This window comes from Saccopteryx leptura, chromosome X (genome assembly GCF_036850995.1).
Source record: "Saccopteryx leptura isolate mSacLep1 chromosome X, mSacLep1_pri_phased_curated, whole genome shotgun sequence".
NCBI classification, from domain to species: domain Eukaryota; kingdom Metazoa; phylum Chordata; class Mammalia; order Chiroptera; family Emballonuridae; genus Saccopteryx; species Saccopteryx leptura.
In genome coordinates, this window is record NC_089516.1 from 16,978,061 (window position 1) to 17,002,918 (window position 24,858).

The following is a 24,858-nucleotide window of genomic DNA, read 5'->3' on the forward strand; positions in this document are numbered from 1 at the left end:
AGTGTGTCTCAGTCCTGATGCATAGAAACAGACTCTTTCAGGCACTACTCTTAGAGGGTCCTTACCGGATCCACTCACTCCGAGGACAGAATCTTGGCTGCTATTGCAATCTGATTCAGGAACTTCTCAATAATAACTGAATGAGTTATTTTAACTTGGGGGCTTCATAATGCAATTAACATGATTAGCTGAGACTGGCCAGTTAATGTCACATTATAGAATTAAATATTCCATAATCCTCTGAGGGTTATGTGGAAGAAAGGGGATGACTACAAAGGGACAGCAGTAGGGAGGTTACTGGGGTGATGGGATTGTTCATATCCTGATGATGGTAATAGCTACACAAATCTATACATGTATTAACATTGTTAAAAACTTCAAGGGGACATTTGTCCGTACCCACTAACAGTCTTTGAAATGCTCATACCCTATGCCTAACCAGGTGGTGGCGCAGTGTACAGAGAGTCAGCCTGGGACACTGAGGACCCAGCTTTGGAACCCCTAGGTCATCAGCTTGAGCTTGGAATCATCTGGTTTGAGCACAGGCTCATCAACTTGAGCATGGGGTTGCCAGTGTGAGCATGGGATCACAGACACGACCCTATGGTCGCTGGTTTGAGCCCAAAGGTCACTGGCTTGAGTCCAAGGTTGCTGGCTTGAGCAAGGGGTCGCTTACTCAGCTGAAGTGCCTGGTCAAGGCACATATGAGAAAGCAATCATTGAACAACTAAGGTGCTGCAACGATGAGTTGATGCTTCTCATCTGTGTCCCTTCCTGTCTGTCCGTCTGTCCTTGTTTTTTTGTATATCACAAAAAAAAAAGAAAAGAAAAGCACATAAATAATCTTGTACAAAGATGCTTAATTCAGAATTACTTATGAAAGGCAAGAAAGATACAATTTGCAACAATTAGAGGAATACTTAAAATATATTCATGTAACATTAAGAGTCAGGCTTTTGAAGAAATTCTAATGCTCTGGGAACATGTTAACATTATGTCAGGTGAGAAAAGCGGACCCCACAATATGATCCCCCAAAATGATCCCAATTATGGTTACATACATGCCTAGAAAAAATACTGTAGGGAAATACACCAAGATGCTAACAGTAGCATCTTGAAATTGTGGAATTAGGGGGGATTTGTTTTCTTCTTTTTATTTTTATGTCTATAACAAGTATTTTAAAAATAAGAGCATATATTGCTTTTATAGTCAGAAAAAAGAACATTACCCCCCCAAAGGTTTGGGGGCTGGGTCTGGGGCAGGGGTGAGGCAGGCAGAGGTAGGTAGTGCGCAAAGGGAACAGTGCGAAGACACAGTGAGAGGAAACAAGAAAGCTGAAGCTGAGGAACGAAGCTATGGGTATGGGGTCCTCTATCCAGTTAACCCAGGGGTCCCCAAACTACGGCCTGCGGGCCGCATGCGGCCCCCTGAGGCCATTTATCCGGCCCTCGCCGCACTTCCAGAAGGGGCACCTCTTTCATTGGTGGTCAGTGAGAGGAGCATAGTTCCCATTGAAATACTGGTTAGCCCTGGCCGGTTGGCTCAGCGGTAGAGCGTCGGCCTGATGTGCGGGGGACCCGGGTTCAATTCCCGGCCAGGGCACACAGGAGAAGCGCCCATCTGCTTCTCCACCCCTCCCCCTCTCCTTCCTCTCTGTCTCTCTCTTCCCCTCCCACAGCCAAGGCTCCATTGGAGCAAAGATGGCCCGGGCTCTGGGGATGGCTCCTTGGCCTCTGCCCCAGGCGTGAGTGGCTCTGGTCGTGGCAGAGCATCGCCCCCTGGTGGGCAGAGCGTTTGCCCCTGGTGGGCGTGCCGGGTGGATCCCGGTCGGGCCCATGCGGGAGTCTGACTGTCTCTCCCCGTTTCCAGCTTCAGAAAAATACAAAAAAAAGAAAAAAAAGAAATACTGGTCAGTTTGTTGATTTAAATTTACTTGTTCTTTAAGTTAAATATTGCATTTGTTCCCATTTTGTTTTTTTTACTTTAAAATAAGATATGTGCAGTGTGCATAGGGATTTGTTCATAGTTTTTTTTATAGTCTGGCCCTCCAACGGTCTGAGGGACAGTGACCTGGCCCCGTGCAAAAAGTTTGGGGACCCCTGAGTTAACCAAAGCAGAGGAAACCCATTGGAGGGGGGCTGTTCAGAAAACCCCCAGGGACTCCTTGGGGACAGGGCTCCTGAGTCTTTGAACCTCTGCAAGCAGGGCATGGCTAGGGTGAGAACTTGTTTGCTCTGCTGCCCTCACAGGGGCTACCATCTTTTTCTCCATCTTTTCCCCAGTACCTCTTATGTTTTGTTTTAGAGAGAGATAGGGAGAGAGATCCAGAGAATCAGGTGCATCTAGCTGTTCCCGTACACCTCCTGACCCCGGATTGAACCCGGCAACCTTTGCGCTTGCAGATGACGGTCCAACCAACCGAGCTATCCGGCCAGGGCTCCTCTTACGCTTTTAGCACCACACAAGGTACTTACCACCATACTGTTAATCCCCACGACACCTAGTCAGATAGTGAGAGTTGCCCCACTTTGCAGACAAGGAAACTAAGCCATAGAGCCCTTTACCTCAGCTTTGAACAGATCTGGAAATGACATCATTCTTCCAACAAGCAGTATTCAGTTCAGCAACATCAAATTGTTGAAAATACCATTCCTACAGAGAAGAACTAAAAGAATCTCTTTGGAGAAGAGGCTGTCTGAGCCCTGCCCGATGCCCGCCCGGCCCCACCTGACACCGCCCGACACTCCCGGCCCCACCTGACACCGCCCGACGCTGCCCGGCCCCACCCGACACCGCCCGACGCCCGCCCGGCCCCACCCGACACCGCCCGACACTCCCGGCCCCACCCGACACCGCCCGACACTCCCGGCCCCACCCGACACCGCCCGATGCCCGCCCGGCCCCACCCGACACCGCCGGATGCCCTCCCGGCCCCACCCGACACCGCCCGACGCCCTCCCGGCCCCACCCGACACCGCCCGACGCCCGCCCGGCCCCACCCGACACCGCCCGACACTCCCGGCCCCACCCGACACCGCCGGATGCCCGCCCGGCCCCACCCGACACCGCCCGACGCCCGCCCGGCCCCACCCGACACCGCCCGATGCCGCCGGAGCCCACCTGATTCCCGCCTGAGCCCATCCAATCCTGACTGATCCCACCCGATTCCCATCCGATGCTACCCGACCCCACCCATCCCTCCCGACGCTGTCCAATCCTGCCCAACGCTGCCGACTACACCCGATCCCGCCCAACACCAACCGAGCCCAACCAATTCCCGCCTAACGCCGCCCGAGGCCACCGGATCCCACCTGACGCCGCTCGACCACGCTCGATTAACATCTGACGCCGCCGGACCCTGCCCGATGCCACCCGACCCCACCCGATCCTGCCCGACGCCGCCCGAACCCACCCGATCCCGCTCGATGCCGGCCGGACTCCACCCGATGCCGCCCGACCCCGCCCGATCCTGCTCGATGCCGGCCGGACTCCACCCGATGCCGCCCGACCCCGCCCGATCCTGCTCGATGCCGGCCGGACTCCACCCGATGCCGCCCGACCCTGCCCGACCCCACCTGATCCCGCTCGGGCCGGACTCCACCTGATGCCACCCGACCCCACCTGATCCTGCCCGACGCTGCCCGAACCCACCCGATCCCGCCCGACCCCACCCGATGCCGCCCGACCCTGCCCGACCCCACCCGATCCTGCCCGACGCCGCCCGAACCCACCCGATCCCGCTCGATGCCGGCCGGACTCCACCCGATGCCGCCCGACCCCGCCCGATCCCGCTCGATGCCGGCCGGACTCCACCCGATGCCGCCCGACCCTGCCCGACCCCACCTGATCCCGCTCGGGCCGGACTCCACCTGATGCCACCCGACCCCAACTGATCCTGCCCGACGCTGCCCGAACCCACCCGATCCCGCCCGACCCCACCCGATGCCGCCCGACCCTGCCCGACCCCACCCGATCCCGCTCGGGCCGGACTCCACCTGATGCCACCCGACCCCCACCCGATCCTGCCCGACGCTGCCCGAACCCACCCGATCCTGCCCGACGCTGCCCGAACCCACCCGATCCCGCCCGACCCTGCCCAACCCCACCCGATCCTGCTCGGGGCCGGACTCCACCCGATGCCACCCGACCCCACCCGATCCTGCCCGATGCCACCCGGCTACGCCCGATTCCTATCCGACGCCACCCGACCCTACCCGATGCAGCCCGATCCTACCCGATCCTGCCCAACGACGCCCGATCTCACCCGATTCCTGCCTGAGCCCACCTGCTCCCACCCGACCATGCCCGATTCCCATCCGATGCCACCTGACCCCACCCAACCCTGCTGGACCCCACTCGATTCTGCCTGATCCCACCTGATCCTTTCTGACCCCACCCGATTCCTACCTGCCGGTCCTGATGCCGCGTCCCCACCCGATCCTGCCCGACCCCAATATGACAGCAGCTGACCCCACCCGGTTCCTGCCCCACACCGCTGTCAACCCTGCCTGACCCCACCCGAAACCACCCAACCCCTCCCAACGCTGCCCTATGCCGCCCGACCCCACCCCATCCTGCCAGACACCACCTGACTCCACCTGATTTCTGCCCAACCCCACCGGACCCCTTCCCGAAGCCACCCGACTCCGCCCTATGACTTCCGATCCTTTCCTATCCCTCCTGACCCCGCCCGACCCGCCTGGTCCCTCGGGCCTTATCATTGTAGTGAACATCTGGCCCACTGCCAACTCCAGCACCTGCATCTCACTGCCTTAAGGGCTGTCTCTGGCCAGGGGAAGCCCCCGTCCACTTTCCCTACACCACCCTCACACCACCGCGAGACTGGGCTGAGGGGCTAGAAAATCAACAGCCGACATCCACCAGAGCTCTAAACCAATGACTGACAGGAACGAATGTACAAAGACCCAAGCCCTCTCTACCTGACTCCAGAGTTGCCCAGTAGCACTAACTTCCAATCACCACGGTGCTAGGTGTCTTGACACTGAACCCTGTAGTGGCTGTCTTCCTTTCCTAGTCTCACTCACCCACCCTCCTATGGGTGTTTCCTGAGCGCACCTCCCAGATAAACGACTTGAACTTTAATCCTTGTCTCAACATCTGCTTCTAGGGGATCTCCAACTAAGGCATTATTTCAGTGTCATGCCATAAAGTTTTAATATGATCTGTTTCCTATGGCAAAACACCTTTCACGTCATTACCTATGGATAAAAGTAAGTCACAACCTGGTATGTGAAAGCCTACATTTAAGCTTTTTCTTTAAAAATACCCTTCCCTTTCATTTTTCAATCATTAGTCATGCTGCTAGAAATTGTATATCCGTTGTAGGAAAATATCAGGTCACTCGTACTGAAAATATTAAATTACTTAGCTGCCGTTTGTATGCCCCGACAAATATTTACTGCTCTTAATATTTACCAAGGCCATATGGAAAGGCTCCTTCCCCCTTACCTTTCGTGTAGTTATGACTACTTCTTTCATGTCTCCTTTCTCTTCTTTACTCATTTTTACTCACTCACTCTGGCTCACCACCAAAGAAAGTTATCAAAGTGAAAGAACAAGTGAGTCAAGAATGGTTGCCTGGCTACCATTATTGCCCTTCTATGAAGTTTTGTTACTTTCAGCATTCTGCTTGAGCCACTTCCCCAGGTTACCACCTGTGGCTTATGGTTTGTGCCTAAAACCTGACATAGTGCCCCCCAAATTCCACTATATTAAAGCAATGAAACCTATGCATTAATCCTTTTCACCAGCTCCCTGGAAATTATGGTAATAATTTTTTTTTTATTGTAAAGCATTTCACCCCTCGCTTGGCGCTTTTACATGTTGAATTATATCATAATAGCACTCTGAGATTAGCGACTATTGTGAATAATTTCAAATAAGTAAACAGATTCACAGAGTTTAAGTGATGTGAGCAAGGCCACATAGTAAGGGGCAGAAGTATTACTTGAACCCAGGTCTCCTGAACCAAAATTCACTGTTTTCCACCAAATTACGCTGCCTCACTCTTTGATATAGTTAAATTTGCTCTGTTAACAATGTTGCTAACTCATGAGTATCTCATCATCCAAAGTAACCCTCTTTACTCTCCTCTTGTACTGGATTCATGTAACATGAAGCACTCTTTTTTTTTTTTTTTTTTTGACAGATACAGAGAGAGTCAGACAGAGGGACAGATAGGGACAGACAGGAAATTGTCCCTTAGTTGCATCTTAGCTGTTCGTTGATTACTTGTTCATTGATTGCTTTCTCGTGTGTGCCTTGACCGAGGGCTACAGCAGAGTGAGTGACCCCTTACTCAAGCCAGCAACCTTGGGCTCAAGCCAGCAACCATGGGGCCATGTCTATGATCCCAAGCTCAAGCCAGCGACTCCGTGCTCAAGCTGAATAAGCCAGGGCTCAAGCCCACGACCTCGGGGTTTCAAACCTAAGTCCTCCATGTCCCAGTCCGACGCTCTATCTACTGCACCACCACCTGGTAAGGCACATGAAGCACTCTTTACTTGTATTTATTCAGTCCATTTCATATCTCTGAAACCATGGACCTGAACTCACTGATGATGCTTGAATTGACTTATGATAGAAAAATAAACACAGATGTGTTGCCAGATTCATCAGTGGGTCAAGAGCCAGACTGATACAGGTCTCTGACTTATAAGGGCTATTAGGGAAAAAAAAGGGAATGGCCTGGCATTGCCCTGGCGGGGTAGCTCTGTTGATTAGACTGCTGTCCCAAAGTGCAGAGGTTGCCGGTTTGATCCTGCTCAGGGCACATATAGGAACAGATCTGTGTTCCTGTCTCTCTCTAAAATTAATAAACAGGAAAAAATATTGTTTAAAAAAACACTAAAAGAGAGAGAGAGAGAACAGTCAGATATAAAAAGTAGTCAGCTTCAAAACTTTTTAAAAAGTTATTTATTTATTTTAGAGAGAGGAGAGAGAGAGGTGGGGGAGGAGTGGGAAACATCACTTCATAGTAGCTGCTTCTCATCTGTGCCTTGACCCGGCAAGCCTGGGGTTTCGAACTGGCAACCTCAGCATTTCAGGTTGGCAGTTCACCCACTGCATCACCGCAGGTCAGGCTCAAAACTTACTTTTTGAAAAACAAAATCAAGAGGGTAGAATGAAAGTGATTTAGTTTATTCTCCACATGGATTCTTTTCTGTTCCCAGCTTGTATAATAGCCAAAAAAGAATTGACATTCACTCATGCATTTGAACAAAACTTACTGAGTTTAAGGATAGTTGTAAGGTGCTGAGGAGCGACTGCACAGACCCAACATGACACACCTATTGTGTGAATGCAAATGCCACCAACGAAATGTCACCTTCCTCTTTGTTTGTCTGTTAGTTTGTTTGTCTTTAGCAAGAGGAAGAGAGAGAGGGAGAGAGAGAGAATGGAATAGACAGAGACAGACAGGAAGAGAGAAAGAGATGAGAGACATCAACTCATAGTTGCAGCACTTCAGTTGTTCATTGATTGCTTTCTCATATGTGCTTTGACCAGGGGCTTCAGCTGAGTCAGTGACCTCTTGCTCAAGCCAGTGACCTTGGGCTTCAAGATGGCGACCTTGGGCTTTAAACCAGTGACCTTGGGCTCAAGTCAGTGACCTTGGGCTTCAAGCCAGTGACCTTTGGGCTTAAGCCAGCGACCATGGGGTCATGTCTGTGAACCTACACTCAAGCCAGTGATCCCGCACTCAAGCTGGTGATCCTGTGCTCAAGCCAGATGAGCCTATGCTTAAGCTGGCGACCTCAGGGTTTCCACCCTGGGTCCTCAACGTCCCAAACGAACACTCTATTCACTATATCACTGCCTGGTCAGGCACCTTACTCTTAAATTTAAAATAAATGAGGTTTTACATGAGTCAGAGAGATGAGCAGTAAAGAGCTTCAGTTCTTAGGACTCAAAGACACCATACTTTAATGGTTATGCCTGTGCTTGAGAAAGTCCTAAAAGAGATAAGTTGTTTTCATCAAATAAGCTATATTTATCTAAATGCTGGTGATAAAAATCTGTTGCAAATATGATATATTTTGTTTTGCTGTAGCAAAATAGATATGATAACAGCTTTTTATTTTGCATAAATTAAAGTTGCCCTTAGCTGGAATAAATCATTTTTATTGACATTAGCAGCTGTGTAGTCAGTAAAGAATTATTGTTGCTATTACTTGGTGGTATTTATAAACACTTTTATTTTCTAAGTACTTTACAATCACTTATTGTCTAATTAATATCTAATCATCTGTTTACAAGTGATAATCACACATGTAGTGCAGTATAATCAAAACTCCAAATGCAGCCGCCATCATACTTAAGAATATTGTGTCAATTTTGGTCCCTCCCTGATTGGGTTTGGGTCCAGATATATGGCTGAAACAGATAATACAAGAGAAAAAAATGAAAAAAGATTCCTCACTTGGATTTGAACATAATTTGGATTCACAACTTTTGCATGCCAAACATATTATCTGAATGTCAGTGGATACATAAGAATATAAGTAATTTTCAACACTTAATGGCTCAATTACACAGACATATAATATTTTTAATTTATTTTAGCCACAAAATTGGATAATAGTTTATAATAAATGTTCAAGGGCAGGCACCGACTTAACATTAAAACTGTTAGTCACAATCACCATTTCAGTGATTTTCATGAAAAAAGGATCAAATGTAGCAAAGGTGGCTTGGGAACCTTCGAGGTTAATCTAACCAGGTTCAAGTCTAGACCAAGCTATGGCCAGTACAAACACCTGCCAGTCTTAATTATCCAATGAAAGTGAATATACTGCTTTCACCCTTCTGTCTCTTTGAGTGCTTTTCTATAAATGATTGTGGGAACCACAAAAGGATTTTTTAAGCAGGTGAACAATATGCATACGAATCCAGATATTTTACCCCTAGGATAACTTTTCCCACAGGTAGAATTGCTGAGTCAGATTGCTTGCATTTTTCAGGTTTTACGTACATGTTTTCGGATACTGTTATCAAATTGTCCTCCAGAATAGTTGACCGAATTTACATGTTTGATATTCCTAAAGAGTTGTCCTTCTTGGTTATTGACCCGCCTGGTCGCTTTCCCACCAGGCTGTTTCCTGGTGCTGTAGCAAATACCGCAGAGTCCCGAGGAGCATGCTTGGGACCTTGTCAATGTGCTACAATACACTTGACTGGCAAGTGAGTAATTAAGACCCTGATGCTGGGATGGATATATTTATTAACAAGTAAACTATTATTACAATCCTTATACTTTATACTTATCGATTATGAATGGCATGGAGTCCAAAGTGAAATCTACATCTTGCAAAATTGGTGCTCAAAATGACTAAATGTTCAAAGAATTTTGGTTTAATCTGTTAGTTTCCTGCTGCTGCTGTAACCATTTACCACAAAAGTAGTGGTTTAAAACAACACAAATTTATTCTTTTAAAGCCCTGGGGATCAGAAGTCTGAAATGGGTCTCAGTGGGCTAAAATCAATGTGTCAGCAAGACTCCGTTCCTTGTGGAGGTTCTAGGGGAAAATCCGTTTCCTTGCCTTTCCACTTTCCTTTTTTTGTGTGTGTGGCACAGAGAGTCAGAGAGGGACAGATAGGGGCAGACAGACAGGAAGGGAGAGAGATAAGAAATATCAATTCTTCGTTGTGGTTCCTTAGTTGTTCATTGATTGACTTCTCATATATGCCTTGATGGGGGGGGGACTATAGCAGACCAAGTGACCCCTTGCTCGAGCCAGCGACCTCGGGCTCAAGCTGGTGAGCCTTGCTCAAACCAGATGTGCCCGCGCTCAAGCTGGCGACCTTGGGGTCTCGAACCTGGGTCCTCCACATCCCAGTCTGACGATCTATCCACTGCGCCACTGCCTGGTCAGGCCTTGCCTTCCCAGTTTCTAGAGCTACCTGCATTACTTGGCTCATGGCTGTCTTCCTTCCATCTTCAAAGCCAGCAACTGCATCACTGCAGCCTCTGTCAGCTTCAGTAATCACATCTTCTCTAACTCTCCTGACTGCCTCTTTTCACCTATGATCTCATTCCAGGATAATCTCTCTCATCTCAATATCTTTAATTTAATCACATCTGTAAAATTCCTTTTACCATGGAAAGTCACATACTCCCAGGTTCTGGGAATTAGAATGTAGACATCTTTAGGGGGCCATTATTCGGCCTACGAAACCTTCCTTAGTATGAGCTGGACCTGGTATCTCATCTCTGGATATTTGAACAATACATTGTCTGTAATTTTAAAGGCTTAGTTTATTTATTTATTTATTCATTTTAGAGAGGAGAGGGAGAGACAGAGAGAGAGAGGAGAGACATAGAGAAGGAGGGAGGAGCAGGAAGCATCAACTCCCGTATGTGCCTTGACCAGGCAAGCCCAGGGTTTTGAACCGGCAACCTCAGCATTTCTAGGTCGACGCTTTATCCACTGCGCCACCACAGGTCAGGCACATTGTCTGTAATTTTAATACTTAGTAATTTATGAAACCCTACTCTGTGTCAGGCACAGGCGCTGTAGTGGGTTTGCAGATAAGAATCAATGCTTAGGTTAGGCCCTGGCCGGTTGGCTCAGCGGTAGAGCGTCGGCCTGGTGTGCGGGGGACCCGGGTTCGATTCCCGGCCAGGGCACACAGGAGAAGCGCCCATTTGCTTCTCCACACCCCCCCTCCTTCCTCTCTGTCTCTCTCTTCCCCTCCCGCAGCCAAGGGTCCATTGGAGCAAAGATGGCCCGGGCGCTGGGGATGGCTCCTTGGCCTCTGCCCCAGGCGCTAGAGTGGCTCTGGTCACGGCAGAACGACGCCACGGAGGGGCAGAGCATCGCCCCCTGGTGGGCAGAGCGTTGCCCCTGGTGGGCGTGCCGGGTGGATCCCGGTCGGGCTAATGCGGGAGTCTGTCTGACTGTCTCTCCGCGTTTCCAGCTTCAGAAAAATACCAAAAAAAAAAAAAAAATGCTTAGGTTAAATGATTCGCCCGAGGTCAGTGGCAGAGCTGAGTTTGAAACTCAGGCCTGTTGGACTTCAAAGCCCCTGCTCATTGTATGCTGCCCTGAAGCTCAACATTTCTCATGTTCTGTTTGGTATGTTCTCTTTGGATAGCCTTCATGTTGAAAGTTTTTAATTTAGCTTAACGTTTAATGATACAACCTAGCTAGATAAAAACCATTCAGCCCCTATAAATCTCATATTTGACTCACTCATAGGTGCTGGTGGACAAAGAATCATGAAATACTCATTCAAGATGATGTCTCCACATCCTCTGATAAATCTTCCAAAAATGTGTTATGGGTTCTCCCTCCATAACACAAACGGAAGTGGATTCACTAGGTATGTTTTCCATGAGTGAAATGTAAATCTCTGAATAATATCCGGTAGTGCCAGTGAGAAATGACCTTTCCAAAGGCCCATAAGTATATCAACTATCTTATTCTTGAAAAGAATAGAGCCTTTACGGGTCTCTCATCATCTCTGCATCATTTCACAAATTTCTTAGCCTTGGTTGTACATTAGAATCACCTGGGGAGCTTTCAAAACCCCTGAGGCCTGGTTCCACTTCCTAGAGATTCAGGACCTTAAAAAATGCTGAACCAAAAATAAATAAATAAATAAATAAATAAATAAATAAATAAATAAATAAATAAATAAATAAAAGTTAAGAACCACCATGGTAAAGCAGAGATGACAGATATTATTATGATAAGGGTTTTGACCCCCAAACTATCAATATTATGCTTTCTTTTCCCCCAAGGATCTCTATTTTGTTTGCACTGAAAGAAATAAACCGTATTAGTGTGTGTGTCCCAAGAAGCTGGCTATGTGAAAACCTTTGATATGTCCAAAAGCAATCACTTTAAACACCTAGTCTACTTAAGTCATAGGTGAGGGACTATGTCTAATGACTGAATAATGGTCCTTGACAGTAACTATATAGAGTCAGGTGCTTCCACAGAAGCCCATCCTTGCTAAAAAAAAGATATTCTTTTGAGTAAGCAAGAAAGCAAGCATGGGATAGCACACTTTCAAATAAAAAAATTAATTCTTTATTTCTGCAAAAATCACCATACCATTCAAGCATAGGAACTCAAAAGAAGCATAACCATGGCAATCCCTTGCACATATAATACCACTATTGCTCAAAACATTTTGGCATAATCCTTTTGGCCTGGCCTGTGGTGGCACAGTGGGTGGGTGTCGACCTGGAATGCTGAGGTTGCTGGTTCGAAACCCCAGGCTTACCTGGTCAAAGCACATATGAGAAGCAACTAGTATGAGTTGATGCTTCCCGCTGCTCCCCTGCTTTTCTCTCTCTCTTTTTCTCCTCTCTAAAAATCAATCAATTATATATATAAAATAATACTTTTGAAATTTTCATCCTGGCAACTTTATAAGACTGTGTATGGGAATCAATTATATAATGAAATAGGAATTTTTTGATCCAAAGAGGTATTAACTAGATTTATCATTCACCTATTAGACTATCAATCGACTTTTGGTTGTTTCAAAAATTTCAGAAATAACCCTCAACAATGACTGTGTTCCCTGAGGATATCCAATAAGAACAGAAGGGTGACTTGCTCTGGGGAGAAATTCCTAAAGGGCTAGAGATCTTAAGTGAGGAAGGCGATCCTCTGAAGTTAATTCTTGTAGAGCAGTGGTCCCCAATCCCCAAGCCGCGGACCGGTACAGGTCCTTGGGCCATTTGGTACCAGTCCGCAGAGAAAGAATAAATAACTTACATTATTTCCATTTTATTTATATTTAAGTCTGAACGATGTTTTATTTTTAAAAAATGACCAGATTCCCTCTGTTACATCCGTCTAAGACTTACTCTTGACGCTTGTCTCGTAAGTTCGACAATTATATTTAAAAATACCAGTTTTTATGCCGGTCGCATAATTTTATTTTGTGCATTTATCCATCCCACCCTAAAAGCCGGTCCATGAAAATATTTTCTGACATTAAACCAGACCATGGCCCAAAAAAGGTTGGGGTCCACTGGTGTAGAGCAAAGGTTCTCAAACTTCAGTTTGCATACGAATCACATGGAGAACTTTTTAAACTTCGTTTCCAAGGAGATTCTAGTTCACTATGCCTGGGAAGGGCCCATCAATCTGATGTTATGTCAAGCTCACAGGTATTGCCTGAGGCCCACCCTTTAAGTAATAGTATTGTTGTAGAGCAAAACTGTGAAGATGAAAATACTCATGTGAATATAGAATTTCTATCATTTTTTCTTTAAAAAAGATCAAAATTATCAAAAGGACTCAGGAACCAACTTGGAGAGACTCCTGTTGGCTAAAGATGGAAAGTTTAAGCATCAATAAGGGTAAGAACTGCAATGGATTGAAATCCATCAGATGTGCTTAAATCCATGAGTTCTTGATACTACAGAAAAAGAAAAAATCCCAAACAAACTAAAAACCTCAGTTGTCCTTTGGAGAATGCAAGGGAACAAATGTATCATCTTGAAAACTGAGAACTAGAGGGAAAGAATCAAGCATTTATCTTACTATTCCCATACAAAAAGTACCTCTGGGTGATCAAAGAGTAAGAAGTATATCATCTCAATATGACCAGTGGTGGCACAGTGAATAGAGCGTCCACCTAGGATGCTTGAGGACCCAGGTTCAAAACCTCAAGCTCCCTGGCTTGTTAGTGGGATCACAGACATGACCTTATGGTCACTGGCTTGAAGCCCAAGGTCACTGCCTTAGGCCCAAGGTCGCTGGCTTGAGCAAGGAGTCACTGGCTCAGCTGAGGCCCCCGGACAAGGCACATGTGAGAAGCAATCAATGAACAGCTAAAGTGTTGCAACTACAAGTTAATACTTCTCATCTCCCTCCCTTCCTGTCTATCTTTCTCTTGCTTAAAAAAAAGTGTCCTATTTTATAATACCTAGTAAATGATTGGATCAAGGCATTGAGCACCAGGAATTGCTAATGTAACAAAACGACAGACACCACCTATAAAATAGTTCGCCAAGGAAATAGAACCTGGCTGTGATCGCACCTCTTGATCCCAGACCAATTTACAGGAAATACGAAAGGGATAAAGGAGTATGTTAACACCACAGGGATACGATCAACAAAATCCAGACTGTAAGAAGCTCGATAGAATAAATCAAGGCTCTACAACCAGAAAATTGCAAGATACATGGATTAAACCAGATGGAAGAGACATAGCAATCAACTGCAATGTATATTATTAAAATTCTAATTCAAAACACTGTAAAAAATACATTCATGAGACAATAAGTAAGTTGAGCAATTTCTGGATGATATAAAAGAATTGTTATTAATTTGTTTTAGGTATGATAATGATAAGTGTGTTAATATCTTTTAAAACTTTATTTTAGAAATATCTACTGGCCCTGGCCGGTTGGCTCAGCGGTAGAGCGTCGGCCTGGCGTGTGGGGGACCCGGGTTCGATTCCCGGCCAGGGCACACAGGAGAAGCGCCCATTTGCTTCTCCACCCCCTCCCCCTCCTTCCTCTCTGTCTCTCTCTTCTCCTCCCGCAGCCAAGGCTCCATTGGAGCAAAGATGGCCCGGGCGCTGGGGATGGCTCCTTGGCCTCTGCCCCAGGTGCTAGAGTGGCTCTGGTAGCGGCAGAGCGACGCCCCCTGGTGGGCAGAGGGTCGCCCCTGGTGGGCGTGCCTGGTGGATCCCGGTCGGGCGCATGCGGGAGTCTGTCTGACTGTCTCTCCCCGTTTCCAGCTTCAGAAAAATACAAAAAAAAGAAAAAGAAAAAGAAGAAATATCTACTGAAGTATTTTCAGATGAAATATAGTGTGTGGGGGTGGAAACTGGATAGGGCTCTATCAGTGGTTGTCAAGTAGGTGCAGTTTTGCCCCCCAAGGTGCATTTAGCATGCTTGGAGGCAGTTTTGGTTGTTACATCTTGGGGGATGGTGCTCCAGGCATCTAATGGGTGGAGGCCCTAGATGCAGCTAAACATCCAGACGTGCGCAGACGCAGCCCTCCGCTAGGAAGCAGTGGCTCTGCCCTGGCCTGCTGACGACCTTGAACGTGTCCACATAGATCACACCAGCAAAGACTTGCACCGAGCGTTGGCAGAGCGCCTGTGACCTTCCTGGAATATGAGAGGTGGGAGGCCTGTCGGGAGCTACTGCAAAGCCGTCTCTTCTCACCTCTCTATCTCTCCTAAGTAGCTGTCCCAAGCCAGTATTTAAAAATGTATCTTCATTATTTAAAATGATTAGAGGAATACAGGATTGTAAAAAGAAAAAACCCAGAAGTCCTTATACCCAGTAATCACCACCACTGTCAACATTGTATGTACTTCCTCCAGGTTTTTTCTATTTTTTTTTTCTGTGCTTAGATTTTTCACCCTCAACTGTGTTTTTCAAATAAACAAAGAAAGCAAAGGGAAAGTCTCTATCATGCCTGACCAGGTGGTGGCGCAGTGGATAGAGCGTCGGACTGGGATGCCAAGGACCCAGGTTCGAGACCCCGAGGTCTCCAGCTTGAGCGCAGGCTCATCTGGTTTGAGCAAAAGCTCACCAGCTTGGACTCGAGCAAGGGGTTACTCGGTCAGCTGAAGGCCCGTGGTCAGGGCACATGTGGGAGAGCAATCAGTGAACAACTAAGGTGTCACAATGTGCAACAAAGAACTGATGATTGATGCTTCTCATTTCTCCATTCCTGTCTGTCTATCCCTCTCTCTGACTCTCTCTCTGTCTCTGTAAAAAAAAAAAAAGTCTCTATCATGAGGTCATTCTTGCTATGTCGTACTGTGCCTCAGGGTACCTGTAATGATGGGGGAGGCTTCGTCCTGTATACTCAAATATATTGATATATTGAGAGAAAAGGAAAATATTTGGTGTGGTGGAAGGGACATCTTGAGGAAAATGATGGGAGGGCAAGGTTGTTTGCTTTAAATCTCAACCAATCAATGAATCCATTAAATATTATTGAGCTCGCCCCTGGCTGGTTGGCTCAGTGGTGGAGCGTCAGCCCAGCGTATGGACGTCCCGGGTTAGATTCCTGGTCAGGGCACACAGGAGAGGCGACCATCTGCTTCTCCACCCCTCCCCCTCTTCCTTCTCCTTTTCTATCTCTCTCTTCCTCTCCTGCAACCATGGCTCAGTTGGAATGGGTTGGCCCTGGGTGCTGAGGATGGCTCCATGGCCTCGCCTCAGGTTCTAAAATAGCTCTTTTGCCAAGCAATGGAACAAAAGCCTCAGATGGGCAGAGCATCGCACGGTGGGGGGCTTGCCGGGTGGATCACGGTCCAGGCGCACATGGGAGTATCATTCTGCCTTCACGCTTCTTACCTAAGAAAAATTAAAGAAAAATAATAAATATTATTGAGCTCCTGTTATGTGCCAGCATTAGGGATATGGTAGTGAACAGAACATATGGTTCTGCTGCATAAGTGGAGTTAACAATCTGAAACAGAAAGGTATCATTGGTAGTAACAATAATAACAGCTAATATTCATGATAAATCTACTATGTGCCAGTTATTGTATTATGGCTTATTTTTGCCATTAACTATTTTTGTTCTTTTTCCTTTTTTTTTTTTTCTGAAACCGGGAGGCAGTCAGACTCCCGCATGCACCCGACCGGGATCCACCTGGCACGCCCACCAGGGGGCGATGCTCTGCCCATCTGGGACGTCGCTCTGTTGCAACCAGAGCCATTCTAACGCCTGAGGCAGAGGCCACAGAGCCATCCTCAGTGCCTGGGCCAACTTTTTGCTCCAATGGAGCCTTGGTTGCGGGAGGGGAAGAGAGAGACAGAGAGGAAGGAGAGGGGGAGGGGTGGAGAAGCAGATGGGTGCTTCTTCTGTGTGCCCTGGTCGGGAATTGAACCCGGGACTTCTGCACGCCAGGCCGACGCTCTACCACTGAGCCAACCGGCCAGGACTCTTTTTCCTTTTTTAAGTATAGTTGATATACAAATACCATTTGATTTCACTTATAGGTGGAATCTAAAACAAAACAAAACATATGAAGAAACAAAACAAAATAGAAACAGGCTCATAGACACAAAGAACAAGCCTATAGTTGCCAGAGGGGTGAAAGTTTCTAAATGTCCCCTTGCTTGTGTGCAGGTACGGGGTGTCCTGCCCTGGCCCCTGAGTATGGAGCTGCGGAATAGAAAACCAGTTCGTTGTGCTCTGCAGCGGGTTCCTCGGCAACCGCAGCTGAGCTCATCCAGCCGCCTTTATTTCTGTGCTGTCCTTTCTGGTGTGTGGAACAAGGACTACAGGAAGCTGGCATCGTTGGCTACTTATCTTTCACTGTCCCGTAAATAGGAAACTGTCTGAATCCAAAGTAACTCAATGTACTTTAGGCAAATTAGTCTGCCCTTGGATTTGGTCTTGCCTTGTCTTGTGTGCGTACTGGACACACGTAACAGATAGTTATCCAGTCCCATACGTCAACAATGCTGAGGTTGAGAAGCTCTAGATGAAACAATATTGGTCCTGAGCTGATCACTGTTGAAGATAGGTGAGGAGTATATGAATAGTCCAAATAGGGAGACAGTGTTTTGTCTAATGTTACACATGGTTGCAATTCTCCATAATAAAAATTGTATTTAAATTTTTTTCCCATTGATTTTAGAAACAGAGGAATATTGATGTGTTCTTCCACTTATTTATGCATTCATTGGTTGGTTCTTTTTTCTTTCTTTTCTTTTCTTTTCCTTTTTTTTTTTTTTTTTTTTGTTTTTTTGGTTTTTTTTGGTTTTTTTGTTTTTGAGAGAGAGAGAGGGAGGAAGGAAGAGAGACAGGAACATCGAGCTGCTCCTGTCTGTGACCTGACGGGGAATTGAACCAGCAACCTTTGTGCTCTGAAGTCCACTCCAACCAACCCAGCTATCAGGCCAGGGCTTAATTTTTATTGATTTTTAGAGAGGGGGGGAGGGAGGGAGGGAGAGAGAGGGGAGTGGGAAGGGAAGCATTCATTTGTTTTTCCACTCAGTCATGCAGTCTCTGGTTGCTTTCCTCCTGACTGGGGATCGAACCTGCAACCCTGTTATTTAAGGATGATGCTCTTAACTGATTGAGCTAACTGGCCAGGACCTCATTGTTTGATTCTTGTATGAGCCTTGACTGGCGATCAAACCTGCAACCTTGGCTTATCGGGATGATGCTCCAACCAACTGAACTAGCCAGCGAGGGCAAAAGTTGTACTTTTAAAAAACATAATAATAAAAATTGGTCACCTTGCTTTATTAAATACCTAGTACTTTAAGTGCATATACTGAGGTAATATGCACAAGTGCCCAAACTTTGTTGTCAGACTTCTTTCTAGCTCCACTACCAAATTAAAACTGTGTATTCTTGAGCAAATGGCTTAGACTCTTTAAGCCTCAGTTTCCTCACCAACAAAATAAGGCTAATAATGCCCTTGAGGATTTCATAGAAATTAAATATAAGGAAAATGTTTAGCTGAGTTCCTTACATAAATACCTTTATTAGACCTTCCTTTGTTCTTTTTGTCTGCTACTTTTCTTTTTTCTTTTTTTAGTGAAAGAGACAGAGAGAGAGAGAGACAGACAGGGACAGATAAGAAGGGAGAGAGGAGAAGCATCAGTTCTTTGTTGCAGCACCTTAGTTGTTCATTGATTGCTTTCTCATATGTGCCTTGACCAGGGGGCTACAGCAGAGCAAGTGACCCCTTGCTCAAGCCAGTGACCTTTGGGCTCAAGCCAGCAACCATGGGGTCCTGTCTATGATCCCATGCTAAAGCCAGCAACCCTGCACTCAAGCTGGTGAGCTTGTGCTCAAGCTGGCGACCTCAGGGTCTCGAACCTGGGTCCTCTGCGTCCCAGTCCGATGCTCTATCCACTGTACCACTGCCTGGTCAGGCTGTCTGCTACTTTTCAATACAGACATGCAAAGAGCCCTTCTTGTTATCTAGATGAGTAACTTTGAGCTATTCAATTTCTTTTCAAATAATTCCCTGGAAAATGTACATGGCCCTGGTATGAAATTTTTGGTTCTCAGGATTAAAATAACAAACCTTGGAGGGATTAGGAGAGATGAGGAAGAGTAAGAAGGAATGTATGTAGTTTTCAATTCAGGGTTATTTCACCCCACAGGGGAAATTTATTAATGTGTGGAGACACTTTTGGTTGTCACGACTTGGGTTAGAATCCAGGGATGCTGTTAGCATCCTACTATATGCACGGGATTGCTCCCCACAAGAAGGAAGAGTCTGGCCCCGAATATCAGTAGTACCAAGGTTGAGACACCCTGGGCTAATATAACCCAAACTCCTTGGCGTTCCTGAATAATTAGCTCTGCCCTTCTTTGTTCTTCTTACCCAACACATACAGGATATTAAAGGCATGCTCAGGAGAAATCATTCAAAATGTGATTACACTAGATCTGTGGCCCTATTTTGTTATTCATTTTAAAAAATTTTATTATTATTGTTTATTTTTCCGAAAGTGAGAAGCGGTGGGGAGGCAGATAGACTCCCGCATGCGCCCAATTGGGACCCACCTGGCATGCCCACCAGGGGACGATGCTCTGCCCATCTGGGGCGTTGCTGCACTGCAACCGGAGCCATTCTAGAGCCTGAGGCAGAGGCCATGGAGCCATCCTCAGTGCCCGGGCCAACTTTGCTCCAATGGAGCCTTGGCTGCAGGAGGGGAAGAGAGAGACAGAGAGGAAGGAGGGGGGGTGGAGAAGCAAATGGGCGCTTCTCCTATGTGCCCTGCCGAGGAATTGAACCCAGGACTTCTACACGCTGGGCCGACACTACCGCTGAGCCAACCAGCTTGGCTTGTTATTCATTTCTTTATGAGAAAAAAAATATGAGCCTGACCTGTGGTGGTGCAGTGGATAGAGCATCGACCTGGAATGCTGAGGTCGCTGGTTCGAAACTCCGGGCTCGTCTAGTCAAGGTACATAGGGAAGTTGATGCTTCTTGCTCCTACCCCCCTTCTGTCTCTCCTTCTCTCTCTATCTTTCTTTCTCTGCCCACCCCTCTCTAAAATGAATAAATAAATAAATAATGAGTTGCCTTCTGATTAAATTGCCTTTGAGTTTCAAATAGTAAATTCCAAGCATGTGCTGATTACCTTTTTAATTGCCAGATGGTGAAGGCTGAGCATGGCTTTATTAACCAGTAGGAAGGGTGTACCATCTCCCAACATCTCAGCTGCTTTCTTCTCAGCTGTTACACCAATGGGAGACAAGTGGGATAAAGGGAATTCAGACAGTACTACCTAAACCAGGGGTTGGGAACCTATGGCTCGCGGGCCAGATGTGACTCTTTTGATAGCTGCATCTGGCTTGCAGATAAATCTTTAATAAAAAATAATAATGTTAAAAATATAAAACATTCTTGCCTGACTAGGCGGTGGGGCAGTGGATTGAGCATCGGACTGGGATGCGGAAGGACCCAGGTTCGAGACCCCAAGGTTGCCAGCTTGAGCGCGGGCTCATCTGGTTTGAGCAAAAAGATCACCAGCTTGGACCCAAGGTCACGAAGGCCCGCGATCATGGCACATATGAGAAAGCAATCGATGAACAACTAAGGTGTCGCAACGAGAAACTGATGATTGATGTTTCTCATCTCTCTCCCTTCCAGTCTGTCTGTCCCTATCTATCCCTCTATCTGATTCTCTCTCTGTCCCTGTAAAAATAAATAAGTAAATAAATGAAATTAAAAATATATATAAAACATTCTCATGTATTACAATCCATTCATTTCCTACCGCTCATGTTCATGGTTGCGGGTGGCTGGAGCCAATCACAGCTGTCCTCCGGGACAACACCAAATTTTTATTGGATAATGCATAATGTACACGGGTCGTTGTATGGCTCTCACGGAATTACATTTTAAAATATGTGGTGTTCATGGTTCTCTCAGCCAAAAGGGTTCCTGACCCCTGCCCTAAACAGATATATTTCTCTTGTTAAAACAGCTCATCTTGCCCTGCCTGGTTGGCTAGGTTGTAGAACGTTGGCTGGGCATGTGGAAGTCCCAGGTTTGATTCCTGGCCAGGGCATGCAGAAAAAGAGCCCATCTGCTTCTCTACCCTTCCCCCTCTCTTTTCTCTCTGTCTCTCTCTTCTCCTCCTGCAGCCAAGGCTCCATTGGAGAAAAAAAAAGTTGGCCCCAGGTGCTGAGGATGGCTCCATGGCCTCTGCCTCAGGCACTAGAATGCCTTCGATTGCAGCAGAGCAATGCCCCAGAGGGGCTGAGCATCACCCCCTTGTGGGCAGGTCGGGTGGATCCCGGTCGGGCACATGAAGGAGTCTGTCCATCTGCTCCCCTCCCCGCTTCTCACTTTGAAAAAATACAAAAAAAAGAATGAATAGCTCATCTCAGTTTATATGACACTTGCCTACCATGTCATTATTAAATAGAAAACATTATGGGTAATTTACCCACCTCACCTCCTATCTTTTTTTTTTAATTTTTTCTTAAGTGAGAAGTGGGGAGGCAGAAAGACTCCTGCATGCGCCTGGACCAGGATCCGCCTGGCAAGGCCCCTATGGGGTGATGCTCTGCCCATAGAGGACCATTGCTATGTTGTTTGGCAACCAAGCTATGTTAGCATCTGAAGAGAGGCCATGGAACCATCCTCAGCATCTGGGGCCAACTTGCTCCAACCAAGCCATGGCTACAGGAGGGGAAGAGAGAGATAGAGGAGTGAAGAAGCAGATGGCTGCTTCTCCTGTGTGCCCTGACCAGGAATTGAACTTAGGACACCACACACCAAGCCGATGCTCTACTGCTGAGCCAACCGGCCAGGGCCACCTCACCCCCTTTCTAAAGTCAGGATACTTTAAGTCAAGACCACAGTGCCATTGGCACTGAAGAAAAGATTGAGGCAAATGGTGGTAACTGTGTATTCAACTGGGAAACATTAGTAAGGTCATTTCTGTGAGATGTGGTATGTGTTTGAGGGGTAGTGAGGTAAAAATGGGTGAGGAGATAAAAAGTGAGGGGAAATGTATATGCGTGGTGAAATGGTTCAAGAATCTATGATGTGTTTCTACTTTTTTAATTTTTATTTATTAATTGATTTTAGAAAGGAAAGGAGAGAGAAAGAAACATCAGTTTGTTGTTCCACTTATCTATGCATTCATTGGTTGATTCTTGTTTGTCAACTCGGGATTGAGCCATTAACCTTGACATATCTGGACGATGCTCTAACCAACTGAGTTACCCAGCCAGGACGTGTTCCTATTTTTTTTAATTTCTCCCTTCCCCTGTCCCAGCAATTCTATGAAAACTTGATTAAGAGAGCCACGTCAGGACCTGTTCAGTGGTTTCTCAGATCCTCAGATTCCCTCCTTCAGAAATGAGAACTAAGAGATGAATACTGAGTAGGTTGGGAGCTGAGATGTGAGCAGAGCATTAGAGTAAATATGTCAGGAAATGGCTCCTTGCAAGGGCTTTTAAGCTGCTCTGGGTCCTGTTCTTGCTGAGCCACACTTTTCAGCTTTCTGTGGATTCTAATAGTCCTTTGCATACCTCTCTCATGAGAAAGCTAACTTAGTGGGTCCTTGCAACCTGACAATCTATCTCTGACACAGGTGTGTGCACATCCACACCAAGGGACAAGACTAACATGAGAAATAAAGCCTAGAGCTGCCTATTGGGCAAGATAAGATCAGTTTACAGTCATTTGTGCTTCCTGCCCAGGAGGGGAAAGGGATGACACTCAAACCCAGAGACCAGCTCACAGTGAATTCCCTTTCTTCAAAATCCTATAGTTCTAGATAAACTAGACCACACTTTTGATACTTTCATATAGTCTTACAACTCCTTCTGTTATTATATTGAATTATGGCTTATCTCATAATGTTACCTAAGTCTTATTTGTAACCATGATATTTATCTCTAATGGCCCTGGCTGGTTGGCTCATTGGTAGAGCATCAGCCCAGCATGTGGATGTCCCAGGTTTGATTCCCGGTCAAGGCACACAGGAGAGGTGACCATCTGCTTCTGCGCTCATTCCCCTTCCCCTTCTTTCTCTCTGTGTTCACCTCCTGCAGCCATGGCTTGATTGGTTTGAGCACGTCACCCCAGGCACTGAGGATGGCTCCGTGGAGCCTCCACCTCAGGTACTAAAAATAGCTCAGTTGGGAGCATGGTCCCAGATAGAGTTTGCTGGATGGATCCTGACCGGGGCACATGCAGGAGTGGAGTCTGTCTCTCTATCTCCCGTTCTCTCACTTGGAAAAGAAGAAGAAAAAAAATACTGGGAAGATTAGTTCACACACCCAGGGTCCATCCACTTTCGTACATCATCCCCAACCCACTCAGATCAGCTTCTGCCTCCAACACTCCACTAAAATTGAGTTATGTTCCCATGTATTTCTTAGCTGCACAGGAGGATATTTAGAGCAGTGGTTCTTGACTAGGGGAGATTTTGTGCACCCCTCTTAAGGGTGATTTTTTAGTGTCTGGACATAGTTTTGATTGTCACAAATTTGAGGGGGAGTACTACTGGCATCTTGTAGATCGAGACCAGGGATGCTGCTAAACACCCTACAATGCACAGGAAAGTCCCCCACAGCAAAGAATTATCCAACCAGAAATGTTAATAATGCCAAGGCTGAGAAACCTTGCTTTAGGGCAAAGATGGGTCTTTGAGACAAATAACACAATTTAAAATGGACAAAGGATTTGAATAGACATTTCTCCAAAGAAGGTATACAAATGGCCAATAAACATAAAAAATGCTCAACATCATTAGTCATTAGGGAAATGCAAATTAAAACCACAATGAGATATAACTTCACACCCACTAGAATAGTTATAATCTTTAAAACTGTAAAATAACAAGTGTTGGTAAGGATATGGAGAAATTGGAATCCCCACACATTGCTGCTGGTAATGTAAAATGGTGTAGCCTCTTTGGAAAACAGTTTGGCAGTTGCTCAAAATGTTTAAAAAAATGGTTACTACTTAACCTAGCAACTCCACTCCTAGGTATATACTTAAGAGACTTGAAAATATATGTCCACAAAATACCTTGTATACGAATGTCATAACAGCATTATTCACAGTAACCAAGAAGTGAAAACAATACAAATGCCCATCAACTGACAAATGGCAAAACAGGTGGTATAGCCTGACTGGGCGGTGGCACAGTGGATAGAGTGTCGGACTGGGATACCGAGGACCCAGGTTCGAGACCCCGAGGTCACCAGCTTGAGCACGGGCTCATCTGGTTTGAGCAAAAGCTCACCAGCGTGGACCCAAGGTCGCTGGCTCAAGCAAGGGGTTACTCAGTCTGCTGAAGGCCCGCGGTCAAGGCACATATGAAAAAGTAATCAATGAACAACTAAGGTGTCGCAATGTGCAACGAAAAACTAATAATTGATGCTTCTCATCTCTCCGTTCCTGTCTGTCTGTCCCTGTCTATCCCTCTCTCTGACTCTCTCTCTGTCTCTGTAAAAAAAAAAAAAAAAAGACAGTTAGTTTAAAAAAAACAGGTGGTATATCCATATAATGGAATATTATTTGGCCATAAAAAGGAAGGAAGTACTGACACATGCTACCACATATATGAACTTTGAAAATGTAAGCCCTGGCCAGTTAGCTCAGTCAGTTCAAGCATCATCCCTGTTGGTCAAATAAGTTTTTCAATATGATATATGTTTGCTTGCTTATAGTTTGCATTGGATGTGGGGGGACAGGCTGTGGGCAGGCATGATCCTTATAGCCTAAGGCTTAGTTTTAAGACTAAGCCTTTCCCACCCTTTTTGATGTAGGGTGGTGCACTCTCATGAGGAATCCCATCATGCCTCAGATAAGTGACTTTGTATCAGAGACTTCCCTATTTGTATATTGGATTAAAGGTTTTGGTTTCTACACTATGAAGTGGGGCAGACTGGGAG

The 24,858-nt window shown here is 46.4% G+C and overlaps 1 long non-coding RNA gene and 1 other non-coding gene across 3 annotated transcripts in view; both read left to right on the forward strand.

Moving 5' to 3' along the window:
* LOC136385588 (uncharacterized) overlaps positions 1-24,858 on the forward strand; it is a 37,937-nt gene that overhangs the window by 4,037 nt on the left and 9,042 nt on the right. Inside the window, exon 1 of one of the 2 annotated variants that reach the window (XR_010747847.1) lies at positions 6,311-6,500. The exons of the other annotated variant lie outside the window; for it this stretch is intronic. This is a non-coding gene — a long non-coding RNA (uncharacterized lncRNA). Of the gene's footprint in view, positions 1-6,310; positions 6,501-24,858 lie in introns of those variants that run through there. 2 annotated transcript variants of the gene reach the window in all.
* On the forward strand, positions 1,528-1,603 carry TRNAI-GAU (transfer RNA isoleucine (anticodon GAU)). Its single transcript has one exon. It is a non-coding gene; the product is annotated as a tRNA-Ile (tRNA).